Here is a 3,710-nt window from a genome sequence, read left to right as displayed (position 1 = left end):
ATTCCCTTGCTTTTATTAATAGCTTTGACAGAAATTCTCCATCTTTTTGATCAGTGCCTGATAATTTCTTTCATCACATTCTTTCCTTATGGAGTTTAGGTTTTTTGGTATTAGAATAAAAATTATTTTACACTAAAGAGAAGTATAGAATTTTTCCTTAAGTACTTGCAAGAATAAAAAGTTCTGAGTTTATCAAATTTTTTAAAAATTTAATTTTTTAAATTTTCAAAAATTAATTCATACCATTTCCCCTAAAATTTAAATATAAAATTATCATATGAAACAGCAATTCTGTTCCTAGAGATATACTCAAAAAAGTTGAAACAGGTTTACAAAGTCTTGTTCATATTATTTGCCACTTATAACTAAATAAATTTATTTTTGATACCAGGGATTGAACCCAGAGGCACTTACACACTAAGTCACATCCTCAGCCTTTTTTATATTTTATTTAAAGATGGGGTTTTGTTGAGTTACTTAAAGCTTGACTAGGTTGCTGCAGTTGGCTTTGAATTTGTGATTCTTCTGCCTAAGTCTCTTGAACCACTGGGATTATAGGCATGCACCATGGCACCTGGTCTACATAACTTTAAAGCATTATATTTTAGGAATATTTCTGCTTGGTAATAGAACTATGATTGTTTAAAAATTCTTTATATTAAAATCTCAAATTTGGGACAATAATTTCATAGTCTCTGTATAAATAATTCTTAAGTTCTTTTGTTTAATTCACTAACTGACACACTTTTCTGATGTCTCTCAATAGGAATATAAGTTCATTTAGGCAAGGATTATGTCTTCTATTCTATAGCATGCTTAATCATAAAGCACATACTAGGTAGTGAATTCATGAAGAAATGGATGTAAGCAATCTTGAGATAGTTAAAGTCAGCAAATGAATAAAATCATTTATTAGTTTTGTGATTATCTACTAACTTTTATTACATGATAAAGGGATAGATATTAGCTAAATTAAAATATTTTTATAAATATGTTTCATAAAAAAATTATTTTAACTGTACTGCTTTGTATGAATAGTCCTGGACATGAGTTTATATGTAGTGATCTCTGTTACAACTTTAGTTTTCTGCTTTGCTTTCTCAATCCTTCCCATGTGATCCTGAATCTTGGGCTAGTGATGGAACCATTTGCAAATCATTCTGTGGTGAGGACTGGCAAGCCTCCACCATCTCACAGCAAGCATTTCTTCCTCCACCAGTACACAAGGCCTTTCAAGAAACCCCCATTGTGGAGAGCCCATAGTGTTACTGGAGAAAGCCTTGGCTTCATTATGGCAGTGCCCAGAAAGGGAAGCAGATTTAGTAATTTGATTATTTGTCTATTTTATCTAATTTTCAGATTGTAGAACATGCATATTGTTAGGTTTTAGTCTTCTGGCCTTTATTATCTCCTTTCTATTTTCCAATTAAAAAAACAAGTGAAGAGTAGGAAGGACATCAGAAATATGGAAGGTTCTAGAGAGGGTATTTTCTATACTACAGAGAAGTAATATTTGAATACCTGTCCATCAAAAAGGAACAAAATCCCATAAGAAGGACATGCAGAATTTCAAAATGATTGACATCTTAGGGTGGTGCTTAATTTAGGATCATACCTCATTAATGATTAAAATAATCACTATAGAACAGTAGAGTAATTTACATTATCACCTCAGAAGTTACTTTTTAAATATTATGTCCTTTTAAATGTCCAGAAAAATACATATTTGAAAGTTTCTATTATTTTATGTCTACTTCCCTGATCATTTTTGGTGGTGTCTATTTTTAAAATTTTCAAAACTTTTTAGTTGCAGATGGGCACAAGGCCATTATTTTATTTATTTATTTTTACATGATGCTAAGGAGTGAACCCAAGTCCCTCACATGTGCAGTGTAGACACTTTATCACTGGCCTCAATGACTTTTGCAACATGTTATATTTTTAAACATAGCAATTCAAAATTTCTTGAAATCTTTTGGGATACCAGGATTGAACTCAGGGGCAATGGACCACTGAGCCACATCCCCAGCCCTATTTTTTATTTTATTTAGAGACAGGGTCTCACTGAGTTGCTTAGTGTCTCACTTTTGCTGAGACTGACTTTGAATTCACCATCCTCCTGCCTCAGCATTACAGGGGTGTGCCATCACACCCAGCTAAATATAACAATTTTATTGTATCATTACATAATTATATTTACTGAAGTTTCTGAGCATTTTTTCTACTGCTTGCATTCTTTCTTGCCATGGCAGATTATTTCCTGATGTATTTTATGAAATTTGGGAATATGAACTCCTGCAGCTTTTATCTGTGGGTAATGTGTAGCCTTTACCTCCTTAGGTGTGACCTTACTGAATGGTGGGCTTCAGTCAGCTCACATTGAGAGATGATTCTTAAAATTTTAGCAATTTTGCCTGTTAAACATGACTTTTTAATGATATAAAGTTATAATTAAGATAAATTCAGAAGCAGAAGTAATGAATATTGCTAAAGTAATTATTTCTGATTGTTCTAGTGCTTTTTACTATTGTTATCTGTGTGGTAAGAGTTATTTCTGTCATATATTTATTACAAAGTACCATATAATTTTGTGCTCCTGCACATTCTTCCCATTGTTACACATTCAGCATCATGTTTGTAGTGTGAAGTCTGCTGTGGAGGACTGTTGTCAAAGGAAATCAGAAAACACTACAGGTCAGGGATTGGCTGACTGTTGATTGTCTAAACCAGGGGCTTGTTAGTACATTTTTATGTTTTGTGGACTATAGTCTCTGTTGCATATTCTTTTCTTTGATTAGTAACATTTTAAAGGCAAAAACAAAACAAAACAAATAAAATAAAAAACCAAAAACATGTTTAGTTCAGAAACCATATAAAAACATCTATTCTTGTACTGTTCTTATGGTCTAGATTTAAGAAAGCAATGTTGAAAGTGTTAGGGAATGAGATGAAATTTAAATTTACTGTTTTTCTAGCTATTATATAATGAGTGGCACAAAAATTAAGCAAGTAAGTGTTCTTCTGGTCTTCGAAAACTACTACAGCAAAGAAACCTCTACCCCAATGACAGATTAGTAAAGTTTTGACATAAGCCTGCATTGTTTTCATTTTTCTTGATGTGAGCAATTGTGTTTGAATCATACTTGTTTGTTAATAACATAATAACTTGGTTGTGTCAGGTAGCATTCAAGTTTTTATTCATAGTCTGAGACTACCAAACTTACCTTGTAATAATTTTGCAAGAGACTGGTGTTTCTGTGAGGACTCAGTTGCAGTTTAGACACCCAAGTCTCTACCTTTTATTCCACTGTGCACCTAAACCCAAACACTTTCCTGCCAGTATCAGCAACTCCTACCAAGAAAGTGACAGTCTTTTTATGCTTAAGAGCTCTTGAATTTCAGTTCTCTCTTTCTTAAAATTGCTTCCTGGGTATTGCCTATTCTTGCAACCACCTTTACATATTTAAGCATTATATTTCAATCTACGTTTCAATGAGGTAGGAAAATTTTCAAATGTGGCTAGAAATATAAGGCATGTTTAAATTCTTTAATATTTTTTAACTGTGACCAAAACAACTTTGTGACCATAGATGTGTCTGATGTCAAATTTTAAGAGATTGGGAATCAATCACCAATACGATCATTTTTGCTGCCAAGTTAATTTTTTGTCTAGATGTCAACATAAAATTTCTCCAGAATCTCTTTATAAT

This window comes from Sciurus vulgaris, assembly GCF_902686455.1.
Source record: "Sciurus vulgaris genome assembly, contig: HiC_scaffold_616_arrow_ctg1, whole genome shotgun sequence".
Lineage (NCBI taxonomy): Eukaryota > Metazoa > Chordata > Mammalia > Rodentia > Sciuridae > Sciurus > Sciurus vulgaris.
This window is presented reverse-complemented; position numbering follows the sequence as displayed.